The sequence below is a fragment of the Aulostomus chinensis genome, chromosome 3 (genome assembly GCF_037954235.1).
Source record: "Aulostomus chinensis isolate RoL2024-O1b breed Wild chromosome 3, RoL_Achi_v1.0, whole genome shotgun sequence".
Classification (NCBI taxonomy): Eukaryota; Metazoa; Chordata; class Actinopteri; order Syngnathiformes; family Aulostomidae; genus Aulostomus; species Aulostomus chinensis.
Genome location: NC_141322.1, coordinates 14339378 through 14363517, shown reverse-complemented (window position 1 = coordinate 14363517; position 24140 = coordinate 14339378). Strand labels below are relative to the sequence as shown.

General features: G+C 42.2%; 1 protein-coding gene across 5 annotated transcripts in view; it reads left to right on the top strand.

The window, feature by feature from the left end:
• Positions 1-24140, top strand: part of dlgap4b (discs, large (Drosophila) homolog-associated protein 4b) — a 123226-nt gene that overhangs the window by 65951 nt on the left and 33135 nt on the right. For all 5 annotated transcript variants that reach the window (XM_086198843.1, XM_086198841.1, XM_086198842.1 and 2 more), the window contains exon 3: positions 12201-12249. The gene's annotated coding sequence lies outside the window, so the exon portion shown is untranslated. The remainder of the gene's footprint in view (positions 1-12200; positions 12250-24140) is intronic.

The window sequence follows — 24140 nt, the reverse complement described above, 5'->3', positions numbered from 1 at the left end:
CAATCAGATATTTGAACAAAAACATTTCTTTAAAAATGTTCCAACATCTGACAAATCCTTTTACAAAGCTTATCAGTTTTTGTCAACACTCAGAGAAAGAGATTCAGAGTGTCAAGAAACTGAATATTGTTGGAAAGGCAGTTGTGATGGATCCCATTAGATCAGTGTTACATTCGACCTCCGGCTGTTACCTCCTCTACCTCCACAGATGGTGCTAGCTAGCTATCAGTTGCTAGGCTAGCACTGCTTCCATTATTGCCGAGTCTGTCGTGATGCAAGAAACCCAGAAGCCGATGGTTTTCATACATACTAGCTGCTAAAGGAGGGGCTGTACCTGAGGTTGCACATACTCCAGTCTTGGAATCATAGGTCTGGAGTGGACCTCATGATGTTGCTAATGAGCGTCTATTCTCCATCCATCCATCCATCCATTTTCTTCCATTTATCCAGTTAAGGGTCGAGGGGGGGTGGAGCCTATCCCAGCAGCCTTCAGGTGAGAGGCAGGGTTCACCCTGGACAGGTCACCAGTCCATCACAGGACCAACACATAGAGACAGACAACCATTCACACTCACAGTCACACCTACTGTCAATTTAGAGTATCAATCAGCCTCGTCCTCTCTTGATGTCTTTGGACTGTGGGAGGAAGCTGGAGTACCAGAGAGAACCCACACAGGAACAGAGAGAACATGGAGACTCACACAGAAAGACCCCGTGATGGATGGAACCCGGAACCTTCTTGATGTGAGGCGACAGTGCTGACCACTGCACCATTTTGCTGCGCCATCTAGTCTCTAATTGCATTATGATGAATATTGTATATTACCCAATATATGAATTATTTTTAATTGGTGCTGTTGGTCATAATCAAATGGAGTCTGTCCTATTATACAGTCTGTGGCATTTTGAAACTTAAAGGTAATCAATCATACAGTCTCGTTAAGTATAACAAGCCTTGTTTCATCAGTGTCAATATGTGGGGGCCATCTTTCATGCATACTTAAATCCTCTTTCTGCATCCATTCATCTTCATATACCATCTTACATAGCAGTGAGGAATAAAGTAGACTTCTTCAGGGGCCGTGAGTGAGTGAACATTGTTGTGTTAGTTTCACTCGACGCAACAGGGACAAAAGTCGTGTGCTACACAGTTCTGTTCTTTTTCCTCAAAGTGTCTCTGCCTTTTGTGATTGCCGGACAAAAATGAAATCAAGGCTGCACCACGATTTCATTTCCGGTAATTCCACAAAATTGCGAATTTGTTCCCATGATTACTTTATTCCCAATGTTTTGATCCACTTTACTCATCTCCGTACCGTTTTGATTAATCTTAACAAATCAACATTTCTGTCATTTTTTCCCCCCCTGGTGAAAGAATTTACCTTTTCAGATTCTTTCAACATCAGAATTCCCATTTACAAGTGAATTCATTTGTCCTCATTAGTTATCGTTCCTGATTATTTTGTATTTTTCAGCAAAAAATAAATAAAAAAATCAATTTCCGGCACGGAATGATCTGCGTGAGTATTCTTGGAGCAACACTTGCACAGTTGTATCTCTTGTTGCTACTGTGCTGTAGCAGATGTTGGTGCCTGTGGTTGAAGACCATCCAGATGTCGGTTTCATGCAAGTCTTTCAAGGGAGAAAAGCCCAGCAGACTGCAGGGCACGCATGGAGCATTTATAGACTATTATTGTGAGGGGAAAGCATATTGAGACCATTCTGTACTTAGCCTAGATTCCTCTCCATGCCCTTCTATCCCCATTGCTTCAACTTAAGTGTTTCACTGAAGCAGCTTATTCTTCTGGCATTATCTCTGTGGAAATGGGAAGATAAATATAATTGGATTGCTATGTTTATTAAATTATAGTGGTTGAAGAATAGGGACTTTTCCAGCTGGTGAAGTGGGCTTCTGTTTTGTCCTTTCCAGGTCGAATATAACAACCCACTTGTGACTATTCTCCTGGGGAACTTCGACTTATCCTTGAGGCTGTTATGCTAATTGCATGTCAGGTTTGGGTAACGGCCACAGATCGAGTGTATGCAGCTCTGGATGGCGGAGCCGCTCTCCGATAATATGGCTGTCAGGTCACTTTCACCACTATGGTGAGAAGAAAAAGGTAGAACAACGCCTTCAGGTCAAACCTGTAAATCCATGTAACTGTAAACAAACAAGTGTGATAAAAGATTCTAATCATACACGCAGCTCTCTATTACTGTGGCTCCGTGAGGCTGCTGTCAGTGTCAGTGGTCTTTCCTTATCTCTGAACACGCCAAGGGCTTTTACAGTAGGCCTGTCCTACTTTCCAACACGCCTCTCCTCCCTCCTTGTTGTCCCTTAAATGTGACATGCCAGCCTTCTTTTAGCAGACTCGTTAGTTCATCCATCCATCTTTTTCTTCACATGAATCACTTCACATGGTCTGTCTGACCAGGTGCTACCAGCACGCCATTCATCTCAGTTAGGCTTTCATACCTACCCACCCCTACCACATCGCACCCCCAACTTTCTTTTCTTCTCCTCTCTCTGGGCTACATGTTGGCTGGCTGATGCTATGTTCTTGACTAACACTATCACGGTGACAGGAAGGGAATGAAGTTCGACTTTATGCCATCAGCAGCTGCTCTAAACCAATAGACAGGATGTTAAATTGAGAATTACTGCCATAGCCAGGTTGTTGACAGTACCGTCGGCCATATTCCAGACAGCGCTAATAGCATCATTGCTAATGCTGCAAGTCTCAGTGGGCCATAATTGAATGTGACTTATTCAGTTACATATATATCTCTGTCTCCCACCGGGTTTGGAAAAGTGTCTCCATCCTGCAATAAAAGCATGAGAGAGTTTTAATAACGCTCGTTAATAATAACTGTGGCTGTTACTGCCTGCTAAAATGTAGGATTTGAGGTGTCATCTTGGGTCGTTTTTTGTTTTTTTTTTCACATCTCAGCGTGTGACGTAGCTAAAAATAAACCTAAAACACCCACATATCTCTCCACGGTGATGCTTTTATTTATTTACTATTAGCTGGAAGTCGGGCCTGATGATGGGAGATAATCATGTTACCAGTAAACCACTTGGCTGCCCACATTGTCGTTCATCCACCTTGCCTAGAGGCAGACATTGTTTCCTGCAGCCTCACGTACATGCATTCATGGTGGTTGATGACCTGTTTATCTGACATGACATGTTTGCTGCTTCGGAGCCCGTGTGCAGTATTGATTTGCAGTCATTCTCTGTCTCAGTCAAACCAACAATGAGAATCCCTTCATGTATATTATCTCCTTGACTGTGTTGCAGTGATATTGACCATCATTGAACCAGAGCCTTATTCCACAGTCCTATCATAGTTTCACAACCATAATTAGGATGAAGCTCTAACAGTCTGTCAGCTTTTTAAAATGCATTTAAAAAAAATTTTTGACTCATGACCAAACATTGCGATGTTATGAGAGAAAAGACAACGTTGTTCTTTGAGTAAGGCTGCATTCAGACCACAGCAGGCGATATTTGAAATTTACCTGTAACTTCATTTGGAGATCAGAACGGAAGAGTGGAAGCAACAGACAGACAGACGGAGAAGCTGATCGCAGTTTGGCTGGATAACTTCCTTTAGTGTTAATCCTTTATTTTATTGTCAGTTTTTTGGGCGAGAGGAAACTGATGAAAGTCTATTTGAGAATCAACCTCGTTTGTCATTTAAGGGGACGGTTCAGTTTTGTTTGAAGCCTAGCAGGTTCAATTTTCCCGACAATGGTAGGTAGAGTTCTTGCTCAGCAGAATCCATGCTCTTCCTCATAAAAGCTCAAGCAAGTTGGACAAAAAAGAATGACTGACTGACTGAGGCTCACTGAAATTTATATTATGAGCATGAAGCAGTGAATTTGATTGGGTCTCATTCAGTTGCTACGTAGCTAATCTCTTTCATGGCATTAGCCGTGCAGTCCAAAACTTACGTCACACAAATGGACCACATAGCAAACAAAGCCCAAATATCCTTCTAAAAAGGAAGATGGTGATTTTGTTCTTTAGTTTATTTATACGAATTTGTGGTGTCTAGACTCTTGCCTCATCTCTGGCTGGAAAGCTTGACGCAGTTATAGATTCTTGGCGTGTCCCTCGAACACTTGCCTTCATCTGGAACCTGCTATTTTCACAAATGTGAGAGACGATCTGTGGGCCAATAAGCCAGAACGCCCATGCTGGAGAATGTGTCCTATGTAGGATGATTTAATAAATCAGTTCTAGGCTGGACGATATCCATTAAACACTGGCAGGAGTTTAAATGACTGCCGGCAAAAAAATCAGCACGCGCACATACACACAAGCTTCCGAGGCTAAGATGATAAGACACTTAAGCCTAAATGTGTTAAATGCTGCCCACATACACACACAGACAGATATAGACACATTTATTTTACATCACAGAATGAAAAGATGGATGGCTTTTCATCAGTTTCATCCCACTCCCTTCAATCAAGTAACTTCAGGTATTTCCTCTAATCCATCAGGCAGCAGAGATACTGTACATTGATGCTAAAGCATTCTGAAGACTTGTCATGTGGTAATTTAGTCTAAGTCAGTGCATCCCTCCCTCCCTCCCTCACCGCTTCCTCTATCCATCTGTCTATGGAGTCCTTCCTCTAGTTTGATTTGTATGTAATTGCGTATTTCTCTTCCTCTGTGCAGAAATCTGTTGTTTTTGCCTGTTGGACGGTGGGTTATTCCACCTCCAGGTTAAATGGCTCAGCAGGAGTGACAGAACATATCCATGCTGGGCCGATTTCGGGACAACAGAAGTGTGTATGCTGAGTAAATTGATCCCCAACCACATCAGTGAGATATATCAGTACAACTTCAGAAAAGATTAGTTGATTTTAGTAGCACTAACATGTTTACAGGTGGTTTTTATGCCCCGATTTGGTATAAATGGGCTTTGTCTAATATCATTTCACATCATCATTTATCGTTTAAACATTTTGACGCTCACCCCTTGAGGAACAAAGTAGTATAGTGAGACGGGTACGAGGCGTCGTTATGGCTTTGTATCAATAGAAGTTTCCCCCTACACATTATGTGTGTGTGTGTGTGTGTGTGTGTGTGTGTGTGTGTGTGTGTTTGTGTGTCCGGTGCAGCCCACACTGAAGCCAGGTCCTACAGAGCTGGCGTGCCGCGTTCACAGTCAGCCAGTATTTTACCAGCAGTCTCTATTTACACCGTCTGCCACTCTGTTGAAACATGTATGGTTTCTCTGGCTTACACCAGGTATGCGACCGAGGGGGGGGGCGCGCGGCAAGACTGACTGCCTTGCATCCGATTACTTATAAATTGGAGTGTGTAATATAAGCTCAGTAACACACATGAATCCAGTCTGACTGAATAAAACATTAGTTCGTTGATGTGAATATTGTAAATATCCTGCACAACTAAGTTGATTCATTTATCATTCTTTTTTTTATCCTATTAACCCAACAATAACAACTGAAGCAGGTTGATGCAGGAGCTTTAGCAATCCTGCAAACATGAGCCCTGCTAATTTATTCTAATTAACTCTCAAATCGATCAGTTTTGTAATTGCGAGAAACAAACGCATCTCTATCAATCACCAGTCTGTCACAGAGGTCCATTCAACATCGAAGTGACTTCATCCGCTCACATCATTGGCAGAATCGTAATTCGTTTGACTAGAGGCTGCACCGACAGCTGCAAGAACTTTCAAACATCTGATTCAGAATCAGATTTGACAGATGAAAACATCCCACATATGCAGCACTTGTGGGAAGGGGCTCAGTCAAAACTGAAAACCATTCCTCAAAGTGTCAGTTCTATCGCTAATGTGGAAAAATTTCATTTCATAAGAGTTTTAATTAAAAAAAGATAGAAATCATATTATCAGGGCTAATCTTATACAATCTGTCAAAATGTGATTCGCTACAAAAAGCAACAGGCGTACAGAGCAGTGGTTGGATACTTTTCTGCCGTGATCCGTTATCATCTGACATCTCTAAGAGAGCGAAAATTTGTTATTTGCACACAACAGCTGAGTGAAAACGGGTTTACTGAGACGGAAGATATCAAGGACGAAGTGGAGCGGTCTGGTTTCTGGTCTGAAACAAAGTACTGCTGTAAGATGCACCTCAGACGAAAGTGATGTCGCTGTTAATATGAGTGTGGTTATATTTAAAAAGAGAAGTTATCACCTACTTGAAAAAGGATTGGAATCAATATGTTGGTCTATTTTCTGAGGGTTCTGGTGTTCTGACATAAGTTAGATGTGAGTGACCTGTGAAGAGAGTTTTAGAGTTCATGGGTTATTTGGAGGGTACAATAAAATGAATACTGATACTTTTTCTTCCTGTCTTGGTTTGGTTTTAGGTTTTATTACTCTCTATTTCTCTCTCTCTCTCTCTCTCCATCCTCTGCCTCAGAGCGTGAAACTTAAAAGGACAAAGATGAAAACAGTCCGGTCGGACGTCTGATCTGCTACAGAGTGGAGCATTGAAAAATTAGATCTGAGGAGATGTAAATGCGCAATTAAATCTGTGATACTGACAATAATATCACAGATGGCGAAGAACTAAAGTTGTGAAATGTTTCATATGGCTGCAGCGAAATACAGTGCCATGAATATTGAAAATGTTGAAATGACAACTCCAATATGTAGTGAAACCAAGTAAATCGTGGAACATGAGAGGTGTTTGTCTTCCATTCAGAGCAATACATAATGGCATTAGTGTTTGGAGGGATTTGAGAAGTCAGGTACCTTTGGCTTTTGTGCTCAGATTTATCGACTGCCGCAAAGACTCTCCATTCCTTCTACTGGAGAACTCAGTGTCGGTCCACGTTTGACAGCAAATACTGGATACATTTATTCGAATGTTTTTTTATTCCAGCTGAGTAAATGGAATAGTCAGTTTCTAACCAGAAAAGGAGCATAAACATCCATCCATCCATCCATTTTCTACCTCTTATCCTGTTTAGGGTGGCGTGGGGGCTGGAGTCTATCCCAGCAGCTTTCAAGTGAGAGGCAGGGTTCACCCTGGACAGGTCACCAGTCCATCACAGGGCCAACACATAGAGACAGACAACCATTCACACTCACAGTCACACCTACGGTCAATTTAGAGTATCAATCAGCCTCGTCCTCTCTTGATGTCTTTGGACTGTGGGAGGAAGCTGGAGTACCAGAGAGAACCCACACAGGAACAGGGAGAACATGGAGACTCACACAGAAAGATCCTGTGCTGGAGCCAGGACTCGAACCCGGAACTTTCTTGCTGTGAGGCCACAGAGCTGACCACTGCACCACTGTGCCGCCCCATACATGTTTTTAGTTTAGTCCAACTAATGTCAAGAGATATACAATTCATAATAGTTTAAAAATATTCATTTTAAAATTCGTGCCTTGATTTTACACCCAATTATTGTCTTACAGTGATATTTGCTCAAATTATTTGAAACAGTATCTAAAGTGTGTGACAAATAATATATGTTAATGCGTTTTTTTTCAGTGAGTGATAAAAAGAGAGCAGTTGAACCATTTTGAATGAAAGAATGCTTTATATCTTTGTCTGGTCACCGTGGTGACCCCTCTCATGTGGAATTATTCAGACACATTAATTACCAACGAACCTAACACTTCAACATGTTAACCCCCATCACTGACCAGAAAATGAGTGTCTTGAATGCTGCAGCATATTTCAGTAAAATTCACAATAAAGAGACATGCTAAATCCAGGAACAAGATGTTGCTGTGAATAGCTTTAATCCCTTATTCATGAGCGTATTACATCTCGAGACAATCTGCTTATCACCCATTTATTTCCTGTCATGAGATAAAACATGTTGCAGGGCTGATATTACCAAGAAGGATGTTTCTGCAATCGATCAAAGGTTTCAAAAGGATTATTTCTTAAATGAGTGTTGTTAGATGAACATAATGTTGGCACGTGGTTTGTTGTCATGTCAGTCACCCCTTCTCTCTCTCTCTCTCTCTCTCTCTCTCTCTCTCACAAACACACACACGCATACACACACTCCCATTTTTGCAGTGACCACGATTAATCCAGCTTCTGCATCTGCTGCCAACTACTGAGTCATTAGCATAATTATAACATGCTGAGATATTTGGAAAGAGACTTCCAAAAACATTGTCACACTGCTTCAGCAGTGCGTTTCATCCTCAGTGGTACTCAAGTTGCCCCCCATCTGCCAGCTGAATCCTGCACAAGAGCTGATGAACTGAACCCAACAGCCTGCCTCACTGGGCTTTTACACTTCAGGTCTGCTATAGTTTCATCATTCACAGAATAATGCGCACAATTTACGTACTACAGTCAGAGACAAAATCAGAGTGTGTTTCAAAACCTGGAGTTCTGGAGGAATTAAGAGAAATGACTTGAGGATTTTTGTTTACAAGATGAATGACTTTAATTTGTGTGTTTGTTTTTTGTGTATTTTTTATTATCTAGTATGTGCTGGTTCAGCCTGTTAACATAAATCTACTCAAAAACTGCACATTGGAGATTTTAGAGGGTCAAATATTAATGTCCAAAACCCCGCAGAGACCCAGAGGACCCAGTAAAATTTACAAGCTGTCAAAACAAAACTTTGTATCTTACCTGGTGTTGAAGCCGTCTCCTCCCTTGGTGCTGCCCGACTATGACGTGACACATGTATTCCATCAATGATCCGATCCCTCACTGAGAAAGTTGGGAATAAGAATAAATCCACATTTTCTATTATCCATCGTAACTAATCTCGTTATTTTGGTATAAATCCACCTGTCGTGGATAACAAATATTCCAGAATTAATATGCATTTTTTTTGCTTGCACCACTAATTTAGAATCCTTGCACCCTGTTATACATAACGTACATTTAAGCGCAAAGGTACCTTCGAGTACTTGTCCTTTTTAAACTGTATTCTACTATGCGTATCTGAGTCTTCAGAAAATATCCCAACTCAGAGCCCATCTACTAAACAGTGGAGTGCTAAGGTGATTATCATCAAGTGCGACTCTTGCATCCTCCTTAGAACCTCACAGAGGCCCACAGCAACGGAACGGCAACCAACATGACCAGACTGACTGTGGTAATAACACGTGCTACTGAAGTCCCACGGGTCTCAGGTCGGGTTTCAGAACTTCAGGTCTAAATTCAAAAGGTCTGAAATGTTCTATACATTTACATGTTTCTGACAAGAGCTGCTCTGCCCACCACTGGTACTATTTGTTATTATTTGCAATGAATGTAAGAAATTTAGTGCCAGTCGTGAATTCTTAAGCTTGTGTCTTCGCTCTTCGACACCGGGGGGATGAAATAACATTTTACAATATCCCAAACCGATATCAACAAGATAATATATTTTATTTACAAAATTTAGAGTTCCCAGATTCTATCAGGATGAAATCCATCTGTAAGAGAGTTATGAGCCCAATCATTTGATCCTTCAATCTCAAAATGGTCCGGCAAACCTGTTGGACTCCACTTTGATAGTAGGACTCTGCTGTGAAGTGAGGGAACAGCGGCGTGCCATGAGTCCTACTTCCTGTTCCATCCCCCAACATGAAGTGCCCTTCATTTGTCTTCTATTCAAGTCCATCTGTGCTTCATGAATCAGCTTAGAAATGCCAGACTTTCTGTCCTCCTGGGAAAGAATCTTAATGACTTCCTCCAAACCGTCGCTGAATGTAGGAAAAGGGAGAAAGAATCATCTTTGTCATCCCCGACTTTAATTTGAGGAATCTTTAAAAATGTTGTTAATGTCACTTAGGCAACACCTTGAAGCCAATACAAGTGACCTTTAACATTGTTAAGAGATGCTTTTACTGTATTTGTGTTTGTACATTTTTTTTTCTTGACATTTTGTTGAAAAAGGTCATAGCACTTTTGAGTTTAGTGCTTGTTGATTTTTTTTCCTCAAAAATCAAAGCCAAACACTATGGGGATACTGTTTTTCTTCCTTCTTATTCAAGGGGAAGTGGTGTGTCTGAATAAGGTGGACCAAGGTAAGTAGTATTTATAGCTCCTCCACCCCTGAAGTAGACTGAAGGGCAGCGGCTGGTTCTGCGGGATCATGTTACAAAAGCGGACCAGAGGGACACAGACGTCCATTTTTTCATTTAAAGTGCAGGAGTTACATTTAAAATTGTCTCAGGGATAGATTGGATTTCCACCATTCATCCAGTGTTGCTCCTCCTGGAGGCGGCATGGCTCAAGAGGTTCCGGGTTTGATCCCTGCTTCCTACGCTGAATACGATGAAGTAACCTTGAGCAAGGTACTGAACCTGTGGTTGCCCCTGACGCACTGCAAGTATTGACCCTCTTCTTTTGTTTTGGAATCACCAGTGAATTTTGGTCAGCGCCCACCACACTAGAAACATCCAGTCATATCTGAGTGATCTAAAGCCTCATGTCAAAGACACACCAACCATTTCAGTTCTGTTAAACAGTCAGCCACCACTGACCATTACGTAAGCATGACCCGGTTCACCGTAGCCCAGCATTTAGGCAGATGTTCATCTTGGAGAAGCAGACATGTCCAACCCATCTCAGGTGAGAATGTGGAGGAAGTGAGTATCTGGTATCTTGTTCTGCTGATCTGATGTGGCGCAGCTTCCTGTCGCATCTCATATGAAAGCCGTCCAGGTTTGCCAGGTCTCTCACCCAGGACCATCTATATCTAGAAGCAGGACAAAGTTGAGACAGTGGGGGATGGAACCTGGTGAGGTGGGCGACATCTGTGCCTCATTCAGCCTACAGCACCCCACAGGGCTCTGCTGGTAACGCCAGACCACCCGTCGAACCACTTTCTACTGCACAGTCTGCTGAAAGCGAGTCATTATACATTCGAGCTGAGACCCCGTCTGACTGCTGACAACTGGCTGTTCTGGCTAAGGGATCAGAAATCAGTAACCTGCTCCTATCCTGTACCTGGAGAAGCAGAAGCTGTGAGGCAGCAGATGGATGCCTTTTAACCTCATAGAGGACAGAATGCAACTGTAGCTTTGCTGTCAGGGTTTGTGACGAGTGGGCTAGTGGGGATGAATTATGGACTGCTTTGATTTTGACTGTGAGTCAGGCTTCCTCTCCATCCTGCTGATGTGGTTGCTGTGAAGCTGTGTTTGTGGATATTGATTCATAGCTCATGTATATGCAGACGTGTTTCCCTGTGGATCCTGTATGTCATTTGCTTTGAATGCTCGTGCTGTTTATGCTCTCTCCACTCGGTGGAATACGCTGGCTGTCATCCATGGCTGCCAACGGACCAGTGCCCACAATATCAAAGGGAGAATCCAACAGTTTTCACACTGTGAGTTGGAATGAAACACTAGAATTATGCTGTGAACAGAGCATTTGTCTGAATAACAACATCAAGGTTATACCTTTCTGCATTTATTTAAAGGCTCATGGGATGATGAACAAAGGCTGTTTCTCACATGATTTTGATATTTTAGTTATTCTCCCACAGTTTTGAAGGCATTTATTACAGAGTGGCTGCAAAAGAGATTAAACTCTGTCTCTAGCTGTGAAAATGAAAATGTTTAAGTGTTCAACAGGATTGTGACGTACATTTAACACAACAGGGAACATCAGATAATTATGAGAGACTCCACCATGCGCTCTCTCGAACACATAAACACACACGCGCACACACACACAGATGGACCAGTGTGTGTGTGGACTTGGTGGTGTTATCATATCGGACACATGGTGAGAGTGTGTGTTTGCTGAGTCCTGAGGTGACTGTAGTCCTCTTCCAACATTGTCATAGCTTCTGTAACACTGCAGGTGCTATAAAAGCCAGCAGAATATGGATGAGCGGGAGGCTGCCGTGATTGAAATGTGCTAGTAAGCTGCTGCCTTTGTGCTGCTCTCCAAGGTGTGGGAGAGGAGAGCGAGAAGTAGGCCAGAGAGGAGTAAAGTAACAAGAAGGTGGAGCTGTTTGCTGTTGCTTTTCAGGCCCAAACCAGCACAAGTTACCCTAAAACGCTTGATCGCCATCAGATTATTTTAACCCGATTTGCCATGCTGCTTGGCGAAGCTGTTTGTGTGTGTCTGTCCTTGTGCTGTGTCTTTGTGGCAAAACATGCTCAGGTTTTCTTGCCTGTTAAGAAGTAAATCATGACACGGTTGTTTGGCTTCACACACACAGAAACACTGCCACTGACACACTTTTCCCCCCTTCTCTCTTTCAGGAAACCACCTCCTGCTCACATCCAGGCTTCTGAGAGATGAGCTGCCAATGTAAGTCTTCTCTCTGACTCAGTATTCCGGTAACGAGGCAACCACGACTTCTTAATACCACATCACGCAGTGACGGTACGCCATGTGGAACCAAGAAAACTAAGGAGAGTTAAAGGAAATCATGTTTTCCACAGTGGACACAGAAGCCCTGGTTAAACGACATCACCTGACAGCTGGTGGTTACTGTCGATGAATTCCAGTGGGTGTTGAAATCCCATTCAAGTTGATAACACCAAGTTTCATAACATGAACCTCAGCGACGATGTTTTAAAACCTGACCTAACTTCACAACATATCAGGAAAAAACTTTTGACACTGGTGAATGTAATTTCCAGAAGTTGTTTTTGGTGAACCACAACAAATGATGTTTCTTTTTTTAACAACAGAACAACGGTAACCATCACCAATATGTTTCCTAATGATGTCATGTATCCTCCACGAAAGGATCCCACATCACTTTGCCATTATTTCTGTGGCATGCAATTTTAACAGATGTACTGCCGCCACCCCGTAATGCAGTGATCAGAGGTCGTGGTCGTTTTTGTGGGGATTTCACGTGTTTCTGCGATCAGACTGAGTGGTAATCAGGGCTGCCTGATTTTACAAACAACACCGAATTGTGTTTATTTTGATTCATTTTGTGATTGCGTTGTGATATTCAATATTAGAGGGAATGTTCAGTTTTACATCATTGTTTTGATTTTCAGGTCAACCCCCATTACAGTGATTAGGGTGTTAATAGGGAGTTTCGTAACTAGTTGTTTTCTTTGGTGTGTAGGATGTGATGCGTGGGCAGAACATTTCTGCAGCACAACAATGTTTCTTTAAAAATGTATTTTGACAAACAAGTAGTATTTTAGAACTATTGCCCTTTCCTGTGATTAGGAAATTGCAATGATGATGAGCTAAACTGACTGAAAGGGAGAGTTCAGCACACAATATCACAGGCTTGAACTCCTAACCTTCAGCTCCCTTTTTTCTAACAGGCATCAGGGGAAAGAATCCCACTGATATAGTGTTTCACTAACTAATTGCTATTCCCTGCAAACACGCTGATGACACTTCAAAGGAAGACTCACTGCAGGACCAGCCAGTGAATTCCAGATTTCAAACACAACCCTCCCTTCAGTTTTCTGCTACCCGTTTGACACTTCGGGTTTAAGTTAGTGATCCCATGCACAAGGAAGGCTGGAGGCAAAATCAATAATGGATGAGGATGTGAGACTTTCCTGCAAGTTTTCCAGAGGCTTCATCACTCGCTTAAAAAAAACAAAAAAAACCCTGTACACCTGGAAAGTGGTGACGTTGCATTCAAGCAGTCCTCATGGCCGTGCAGTTGGTCAGAGCTGAGACAGTCGTGCTAAGAATACTGTAGATAAGAATGAGGATCGGGAGAAGATCAATCCAAAGTGTGTCAGTGTGAATGGTAAACCCAGATTGCTTCCTGTTTTTATTGTCTTCTTAAAGTCGAGCAGAAATGAAAAATTACTTTGTAACTCCTTTAGTTTGGGTCATTTGTCACGTTGTTCACCTGTTCCACAATATGTGCCAAAACATATCAAAATCCAGTCGTTTTTTTTTCCTTCCGTTTTCAAAATATGATTCGTGCTTATATCACGGCATACGCTCGTCAATAATCACCTTTTATCTGCATGTAGGCTACTTCTATGAGGCAACATTCTTTAATTAGCTTTGCTAGCAAAATGGAATGTTGGTGTGGTTTTGGCTGTTTGCCACCTTAAACCTTGTTTTCTTTCCCAAAAATAGTGAAGGAAGTGAGATCAGTGCCAGCTCCAGGATGCACTGTGGCATTGTGTTTTCAGGTTATTAGTTCATTGGCCTCCTTCTCTTGAATCCCGTGAGGGAATTTCTTCAAAATTAGCACAAACATCCACTGGGATGAGGGGCGGCATGGCTCAGAGGTAGAATGGCCGTCTACCAACTGAAGGGTTGCTGGTTCAATCCTCACTTCGCCTGGTGACCATGTCCTTTAGCAAGATACTGAGCCCCTAATTGCTCCTGATGGCCCTGTGATGGACTGGTGACCCGTCCAGGGTGAATCCTGCCTCTCACCCAATGTCAGCTGGGATAGGCTCCAGCCCCCCGACCCTTAAGGGATCAGCGGTATAGAAAATGAATGGATCCACTGGGACTCAAGTGTAACCAAAAAGATTGGATGGTCAAAGGTCAAGGTCACTGTGACAAGCACAAAGTGTACCATCTCTGGTTTAAAGGCATGTTTTGAAACCGGGGTTGTAATATTCTTCCTCTACTCTCTGTGTTTTCACTTATTTCAAGAAAATAAGATTTTTAAGGTGAAAACTGCCTTCATGTCCAGTCTGGCTGTACTGTAGGAGTGTATTATGATAATAAAAGTATAGAAGAAGCATAATTATAGTATTTTACTACACATCATGTCTGTACAATCATATCATGCTTGTTGGATTATGAATCATTCACATTTTAATAGACTCATTCAATTCCCGGTCATAAACATGTGGATATGGTTGGAAAGGCTTCATCTCCATTCTGTCATTTGAATGTAAATCTAAAATGGTATCATTGGCTCTGCTCCACTCCATTTAGAGATGATACACACAAACATGTCCTCCTATATGGCCGGTTATTGAGAGACTCACCACACATACAAGATTTTGTCTTTCTCTAGGCTCTGTAATTATATCTGGGCTTCCTGCACACACACATACACACTTTTACAAACAGACATGAATTTGCATACAAATAACAGTTCTTGACATTCACACACAAAACTGTGCACACGTGCAGATGCTCCCATGTGCACACAGAGCCCCAGTTTCCTGTAGGAGTAGGGGTCCTGCCAGCCGTGTTGCTGTGGTTAGGAGATAACAAAAAGCTCCAATCACAGGTCCCCTCTCAATCCTTCCTGCAAGGCCCCTGAAGGGAGTCTCCCTAGGGTGGAGGATGAGACGCTGGAACTGACATCACACTCACAATAGACCACGCCAGAGGTGTTAAGCCATTTTTCCATGACATGGTATCTGCTTGTTATGTCTTCCAAGTTTACCAGAACATCTGTTTCCAATTCACCTGTAGGCCTCTAAGCTCAGTGAGGCTGGTCGTCATGGCTACTCATTTATAATGCAACAATCAATGCATTTCATGGAAGGCTGATTTGAAGACAAAGATGAGAACAAACAATTGAATTCATCCATCCATCCATTTTCTTCCACTTATCCTGTTAAGGGTCGCGGGGGGGCTGGATCCTATCCCTGCGGCTTTCGGGCGAGAGGCGGGGTTCACCCTGGACTGGTCGGAAACAATTAAATACATTTATTTATTATTGTAGTGTCATGACACTCAGGCTGCGGTCTGGAGTACAAAATACATCAAATCAGTGTCACTTTTCTGAAAATGTTTCTTTATAAAAACAGAGCACACATCAATCACTGGGGAATCTCATCGGGATCAACTGATTTCTCCACAATGACATCAAAGCACAAATCATTCGTTATTCCTCTAGTCCAGACTTCCTTTAGAAAGTTCTTGATTTGACATGACCTACCTCAGAGAAGGGTTCCTCCCAGCATCCGGACATCATATGGCGAGTTCCTGGTCTGCGCTGCAGCTACGGGCAGGTCCTGCTGCAGTTTCTCTCCAATGAGAGAAGTTGATGAACAGCAGGGACCGGTGCAGCGTCAGGCGATCAAAGCTCTGCTCCTGGCAGGTGCACAAACCACTGGTCCCATCAGCAGGATCCTCCACCCAGAGGGACTACGTTCTCAGGATCTGTGTTGGCCGCTTTGGGTATGTGGCTGATTACTAAAGCAAGGATAGCCTGATTTTTTAAAAAGAAAATAACAACAATAAAATAGAAAATAACAATTTCTATGAGTGGTGCAGTGATTACCTCGCAGTGGTTTGAGATAGGAGGGTTGTAGATGTAGCTGCACAAGATACAGATGGTCTCACTGGGCTCGTGATGATGTGTCTTTACTACCAATCAGAGGTCTTACATCATAGTTTAGTATCGACTTGCTCTCAACCTTAATGAATGTGATGTGAAATAAAAAAGCTAGTATCAACAAAAATGCCAGGCAGTGAAAAAGAGCCTGAGAATTAGATCTGGTGTTTTTGACACTTTTCTTTTGTTGCAGGGTGATTAATCTGTTAACAAAATTAATCTTACAACTTTCACTGTGTGATTCATTATTGCCTTTCATTCGGGGTCAAAGAGAGACGGGCAGGGATAAGCAGATCAATGAGCGTTTCTGCAGAGGAAAGGTAGACAGGAATCTGCAATAGCGACGGAAACGAAACTGGCTGTGAATGAGAAAAGCGAGGCTGTAAAGGACAGCTGTGATTGATGCATCACTCTTGTCCAAGCTGTCTGCGCACAAAAGAGACTGCATCGGTTTAGGACGTCCTTTGTCTCTGAAATCCTTCCCCCTTTTCTTGTCTGTCTGTACTCTTGCATTCTAATGTGCTCATCATGTGCTATTAAAAGCCTCTCATGTGTTGTTAGGAGGTGAGTTGGAGAGCGCAGTGCTCTTACTTTCTCAAAAAGTGAATATCAACTGCCCCTGTAGAATCGCTCAATACGCTTGTTCACTAACATATTCTGACGTGTCACACAGAATAACCTTTTTTTTAACCTTTTGTTTTGTAATCCTTTAAAAGTAAATATGAAGCATTGATTTCCCAAAGAGATTAAATGCACTGCTGCTCTGTATTTTTTTTTGGGGGGGGGGGGGGGGGGGACTCACAGTCGATGAAATATTTGATAAATGCATCGAGTCTAATATACCAGGCTAAGCTCTCTCGCAAACACGCGGCCCACTCACACTGTTAATAGCACACTTAAACAATAATTAATGTGACTCTGTTTTACTCTGTCAAGGTCGGCATCCTCTCTGACTCAGAGAATCTTAAACCTAAGATCCATGTCAAGTTATTCACTGTTGATGTGCAAGGTAATGAGCCCCGGTGGTGATATTCAGTGGGGAGGAAACCTCAGGAGAGCTTGTAGAGTAAAGAGAATTACAGATGTCGTCAAATGTGTTGATAAAACCTTGGGAAATAAGACAGAGCAATTAATATTTCATATTTACAGCTGTTAAATTGATTCAACTTTGGTTGAACCTTTCAATAAATTGTGTTTTCTCTTACTTTTTTCACCTTAACTGTGTTTTCTTGCTGGGTTTTTTGGTTGTTGGTTTTTTTGTGTGGTTTTTTTTTTTTTGAGCCTGTAAAGCCTCAGCTTTTGGGGAGCGTGTCAAAATTACTTTTACCTAAAAAGAAAAAAACAGTACTGCTGTTTTTTGTTTGATCTCTAGTTCTATAAAGGATTTATTTTGCCACTTTTTACACCTTTCAGAACAAGTGAATGAAGATGAGATACTTGGCGGACTCGCATCATGGTCAAGAAACTTCAAAACCTACTCATGTCATTATCTAAAGTGCTCTACTTTACCTGAGTAAAACGCTTGACAAAGGGCTGACCCCCCCCCCCCCCCCACGCACACACACACACCCAGCACCACGCTCATCATCCAGTTCATTTCAATCGCAACTACACACCTGACAAATGTAGAAACACCAGTCAAACGACTCTGTGGTAAAGCAGGAGTCTCCAGGGCACGGTTTTTGCCTTGATGACACACGCACACACTGACGAGGTGCAAACAATACCAGCTACACACTGTCACTACCAGTAATCATCTGTTAACTGTGCTCTTTCATCTGTTTTTTATGAATCTGTTTCCGTTCAGTACCGAGTGTTTTGTCAGAGTGATTATTGGGTGCTTGCTCTCGTGCCACATGGTGCACAGACAGCTGGTGTCTCTCCTATTCTGCTGGATGCTTGACTGATTTGTTGTGTGGTAAATGTCTGGGTTGAATTGCGTTTGGTCCCGCAACCGTTCTTTCATTTGAAATCATGAAAAAAAAAACCATGATTTTTCCAAGATTAATTATTTAAAGTCAAAATATAAGCATTAGGTAATATGGTTTCATCCACATAATCGTGGAACTACTTTAGAATCGGGTTTAGTAACAAGGACATGCTTTCTTTTTTCAGCTCATAGGATACTATAATAAGGACTTCGAAGTCGCTGCCGAAATGTAGAAAATGATTCTGTTCAGAGGATTAAACTGCGCAAACTTAAAAGAAGCAGCCTCATTTCTTCCTAAACTGGTATTTCAATTGAAACCATGACATTTTGACATGATTCTCATCATCCTGATTGCACAAACCCCTCCTGGTTTTTAACTCTTACACGTATACTCATCTTTATGTTGGAGAACAGTTTGCTCTGGTTTACTTCGAAAGAGCAACAGCCAATGGAAATCCTCCAATCCTTCATCACTCAGCAGCTCACTCAGTCTCTGCAATTGTACTGATGGCTCCACTGTGTCAGTCCAGCCAAAAATAGCCTTTAATGGAGATTTAATAAAGTATGATGCTTACTCATGATCTACTAATCCATGTTACGGGAGTATAATCTGCACACATGTATTTTCTCACTTGTATATCGCACATAGAAGTCACATCTAGTACCATGCACCCATGTGTCTTTGGGCAATAGCCAGCTGCAGGCAAGAGCTCACATCTCCTAAATGTCAGAGCTCTGCGTTATATATACATACCATCTCCTGCTGGCTTTATGGCTGTTGTCATGGTAACCACTCAACCCTGTGCTGATGACGCGGGTTGATGTGTGTCCAGACAGCCATTGGGGTATTATTGTGACGTCACATGGAGATTGTAAATACAAGGTTGACCCACTTGGCATCCTCTGTCCTCTGTCCTCTGTCATGTGGTCACTCCTCGCATGTAAACAGGAAGTGACTTTTCGCCCTTTTCCTTTAACGACAGGAAATCTCATTGCGCTGCTGTTTCATCTTTGGAGCTGGAGCATGTATGATCTCTCAGACTGAACTATGGCTTTTGTGTGTCAGGCCAAGGGCATTTTAAGTGGATTAGGTTGGAGGCTTATCCTGGTGGGATAAGCCTCCAACCTGGTTGTTCATAGCAGGCTGGGGGTGACTGCTCATGGCTCATACACATGCATGCACTAACTCGCAGATAGCACTGAGCCGAAGCTGAAGAATAAGATTTGAGAACTTTCATTAGAGCTCCCAGACTTTTAATATCTTTATTCATGATAAAAAACACAAGACTCCCTCTTACCATTTAATTTAAAGAGATACTTCACCCAAAAAAGATGTTTCTTGCCTTTCATGTACCCACAAATTGGTGGCTTGAGCTCACAGACAATATTTTTCATCCTGCATCACTTCTTTGGGACTTCAGAATGCAAAAAGATCCAGACGTGCATATTTAGCTCGAAGTTTATGCTGAGTTACAACAACAAAAATCGCAAACTGCCGAAAAATATGTATTTAAAAACTATCATTTGCATCAGCTGACATTCTGCATTGTCGCTGCTTCACGTTTAGCAAGACTAGCTTGCTCGTTCAGTTGAACCAGCTTGTTCTCATGAGGCAGACTTTGAAGGGCTATTAGGTTATGTTCGTATGTTTGTTCCTCAAATCAGAGTGTGGATGAGTCACTGAGTTTGTTAATACTACGGTTTTTTAACCGTTTTGCTGTTGTTTTGTTACTGTAGCTGCTGCTAGCCGTCAGTCACCATTAGCTTCAATCTACATCTTCATGTCTGGCTCTTCGCTTTGTGGAGTCTAAAAGAATTTAGAAGCAGGAGGGAAAATGTGTTTGTGAGATCAAGAAACCTATTTATGAATACTTGAAAGGCCAAATACACTTTTTGGTCAAAGTATCGCTTTATCTAAGTTTTCCAATCTTGATGTTAATCTCAGTTGACGTCCAAAATACATGAAAGACCAAATGGATAATGAGCGAAGTTTTAGTGCTCATTGGTGATATACATACAGTGTTTGCTCTTTCAGAAATGCAGCCTGGTGAATTGTTTCAATAGCCTTTGAAGGGAATCTTTCCTGGGGTTTGTGTGTCTGAGAGTTTTCTGTAAGAAGACTATGTGTTTGAATGGTGTCTTTGAATTCAAGTATTGTGATATATGTGTATTCATATAATATGCTTGTGGCTGTGTGTGTCTTTGTGCACACTAATGTCTGTTTGCGTTAATTCCTCTGAGTTGCCCTGAAACTAGAGACAGGGGCCACAGCTGTAACCCTCAACCCCTTCATCTGTGCATCACACAGCAAGAGGCTCTCTGAGTTCTTCTTAAATATAGAAAAGTACTTTTCGATAGTTAATTGTCACTTGGATGCGTTCAGCTAGCTCTCCTTCAGCTGAAAGTCAGGTCCAAATAAAGCTCATTTCATTTCTCTCTTCTCAGCATGACTTACGGAGCTCTAGACCTCCAAATGATAGCTAACTGCTAGTTAGCTTAGCTGCACCCAATGCTAGCAGCGGGAGTTTGTTGCCTTAAAATTCATCAAGTACACTTTTTTCCAGAGGAGACTTTGCCTTCATTAGAATGAGGAGGGCTGTGCCTCACCATCCCTCCATCCATCCATTTTCTGCCAATTATCCTGTTAACGGTGTGTGTGTGTGTGTGTGTGTGTGTGTGTTTTTTTTTGGGGGGGGGGGGGGGGGGGCTGGAGCCTATCCCGGCAGCATTCAGGTAAGAGCCTGCTTCACCCTGGACAGGTCACCAGGCTGTGCTTCACCGTGGCTGCGAAAAACTTGAATATTACAGGATTTTAGAGTCATATACAAACAAATTTGCCAGTTCCCTTACATATTTTCTGCATAATCATGATGTTGACATATTTTGGAGGTAAAAATTCAATGGATGCCCTACATGAAACCTACATGAAAATCAAATTAACAGACTTGATGCAATATTTTGTTAACTTTCTGTCTTTTCTCTTGCCCCCTTCAGGCATAGTAGCGTTCAGAAAATTGTCACACAGCCTTGAGCCCCAAAGTCTTTAACCACTATGAACATTTTATAATTATAATGATTGAAAATCTTTAGTTGTAAGAGAGAACTGTGAGCACTGACATATCTGACACTCCAGGTGGTATGAACTCACTTTTTTTTTTCTAGGATGCAGAAAACCAGTTGATTCCATTGAATACTTTGAACATACTTATTTCGAAACCAGAAATAGTTTTGAGGACATGGAAAGTTCCATTGCCAATGTAAGCAGTGGGGTGGTGCCACTGTCTTTGACTGCCTTCATTTCTGGCTGTGGTCTTGAGAGATTGGCTAAAATGAGTGGGTCATCTATCACAACAGAGGGGAGGGTGATAAATTTATAGCTGTGAAAATAGGCCAGAGCACAGCACTGATGGAACAGATAGAGTGTAATTAGGACAAGGTTAGACTGCTTCACACACACACACACTCACTCACACACACACGCACGCACACACACACACACACAAACAAAAAAGAATTTATCAAATGTGCAGAATGCTTGCAAATTCCATTATAATTTACATGATTGAGTGAAGCCTCATGACAACAAAGAAAATTCCCATCTCTCAAGATATCAGGAAATTCGTATGTTCACCTTCATTCACTCAAACACATAGAACACACACACATGCACCATTGTCAAAATACATCTCAACTTGAAATTTATTTGATTTATTTATACAAAACTTGAACTCTTGAACACTCACCTGTCTCCTTCCTCCTCTCCGTTTTCCTCCCTACTCATCTTCCTCTGCTGCTCTATATTTCTTCACCGTCTCCCCAGTGTGCAGTTTACAACACACTCATTTTCACACCATCTCATTCCCTTTAGATTGCTTTCATTTTCACCACTGTCAAACCCACACGCACACACACACACACACACACACACACACACAGCTTCACCATCACTTCCTTTTGTCCCAGAAGTCTGTGAGCATTCATCTCCTTTGTGATACGAAACTCACATGGCCTTTTCACACTGCGCACGCACGCACACACACAGGTGCACACACACACGCGCGCACACACGCACACACACACACACACACACACACACACACACACATACAGCGCTGCCCCCTGTGATCCAGGTCAGTGCTGGGAGTATGAAACAGATGGGCTCGGGGCTGACTGACTGAGCTCTGCTCTGAGTACAGTGTCGCTCAGATGAGCGGATGATGTCCTTTACACAGTCTCTTATCTAAATCTGGCCGCCCACAGACTTGCCACTCTAGAAACTGCCAACTGGTGTAAAAATCTGGCTACTCAAACTACAACAAGGAGGGGCTCCCTGATCTAGAATCTCAGTTTCACTTGTTCCAAGATGGCAAGTTTAGGTTTGAGAATTCAGATTCTCCCTTTTTCTGAGACCGCAGATGATTTGAGGATTCAGAAGTGTGTGACTTCAGGGTGCACAGTCACAGCCAGAATGGGTTGGATGCCTGTCGTCCGTTTATAGTCTGATAATACCTGGGTGTCAACAGAAGCGAGGCTAAGAGGGTAAACGCTGACAGATAGACCCTTTAGCAGTCAACTTGTAGGTGAAAAATAAAACAAAGCTTTTCATCGATTGAAACTAAGAATAATCAAATTTGGCTAAAAGTAATCTGCAATTTAGTCAAAGACTAAAACTAAACCAAAATCAGCTGCCAAAAATGTCCAAAGAGACACATGAAAATGATACACTTCTAGTTTTCCTCTACCATAAATGAGCCATGAACTGGAAGTGTTTGTTTTTTTTCTACTCAAATCAAAGTGTGCAATGCTGAGTTAAAGTATTGAGGTACAGCTGGATACTGGATTAATTTGTAAATGGATGTTTTTGAAAAGTTTTATTAGCAGTCGCTCTCCTTAGATTCGTGCTAAATGTATGTGGCTGGCTCGTCATGCATTCCGGAGAGACAATGAAATGGTGCAGGAGGGAAAAATCTTCGTGAGCTTGAGACACCTGGTTGTGAATTCTTACAGCTACACAAAATATTCCATTTGGTTGAAGTATTATTTTAAGGGTTAACACAAAGGACTCAAGATCGATACTGATTACTAAACATAAACTAGTCTCAGTTTTCATTGACTAATATGAGACTACAATGCTTAAGTCAACTAAAACTTGACTGGATAAAAACAGGACAAGGCTGGCGAAATACCAGGAAAACGTTTTAGGACGCAAGACTAAGACCAAAATGAGCACTGCTGTACTTTTACATCTGAGACATGAAAACAATCGATTCAATCCAGTTGAAGTTTTGAGGATCAATATTGGTCCAGTATTTCAGATTTATAATTAGGGCCTGAGCCTGAAGGTACTCCAGGCGAAGACCCTGTTATGTTTGCTCAGCAGAGCAACACATTAGCAGCACTAAAAACACCCACTAAACAGTGTCCCAAACCCCCCCCCCCAACACCCATGAGGCAGCTCGTTCATCCTGCTATTCCCAGTCTTTCAAATTCACTCAGCATCAGTGCTGCCAAATCTAGACTGAACACTGTCACTCCCTGATTTATGAGCATTATCTGAAAACACATTGATGTCTTCAGAGACAATATTACACCAGGAGAAAAGAATCTGTCAGTGACATCCACACACACCTTATCACACTTTCTATCATATTCTGTGACCAACAAGCCATTCTGTTCATTCTAACTTTGACAAGAAAATTTTCAAAAATGAATGTGAGTGTGCGAGTGAAGGACTTTGCCTGGAAACTGTAAGAAAACATCACAAACTGTCAGTCACTTGGCGTGCCAGCAGTCCAGCCACTATTGAGTGTGATCGCCCTCTTCTGGTGAGTGGTGAGAACTGCCTGTAGAGCCGAGCTGCTGGTGGATGTGAATAAGGTCATGAATCGGACACAATGCCAAACGCCCCTTTTCGCCCCCTGAAGGAACAGATTGCAGCTCCCCAGTGCTCAAGGCAGGGAGATGCTGCCACCAGACGCACCAAGCAGGGTGTAAACACATACACACACACACACACAC